The sequence below is a fragment of the Myotis nattereri genome, assembly GCF_964212035.1.
Source record: "Myotis nattereri genome assembly, chromosome: 3".
NCBI lineage: Eukaryota > Metazoa > Chordata > Mammalia > Chiroptera > Vespertilionidae > Myotis > Myotis nattereri.
The window spans coordinates 53,662,095-53,662,598 of NC_138077.1; positions in this window are offsets into that span (position 1 = coordinate 53,662,095).

The window sequence follows — 504 nt, forward strand, 5'->3', positions numbered from 1 at the left end:
TTGTTTGGGGGGTTTGTGTGTGTGTGTGTGTGTGTGCAGGGGGTAATCCACAAGTAAACAGAATTCACTCCTTTCTGCATTCCTCTTCACTTTCTCTCAGAACAAGGACTGTGCCTGGTGTTCCATTTACTGCACAGATAAACTCAGGGCCCAGTTACTGTTCTGTTCGCTTTTCCATGGAAGGATCATGTTTGCCTGCCAGCAACTCCAGGTATGAACTCTGCCTGCAGTGGCAATGCAAGCCAAGATAGGAGGTGACAGTTCTCATCTCTGAACCCCCAGCTCGGCTCTGAAATTCTGTTTTTTGGTGGACTCCCAGGGCACTGACCCTCACCACCCACAGGAGATGCTCTTGAAGTCATTTTTGCGATGGGGGAGCACTGAGTCGCCACCCTTTCTCACCAGCTCCATGGATGTCATCAAGGAAAGGGCACTGAAAAATAACCTACGTGAAACTAACAGAAAACATTAAAGAAAGAAAAAAACGCAAGCTGTGTTTGATTT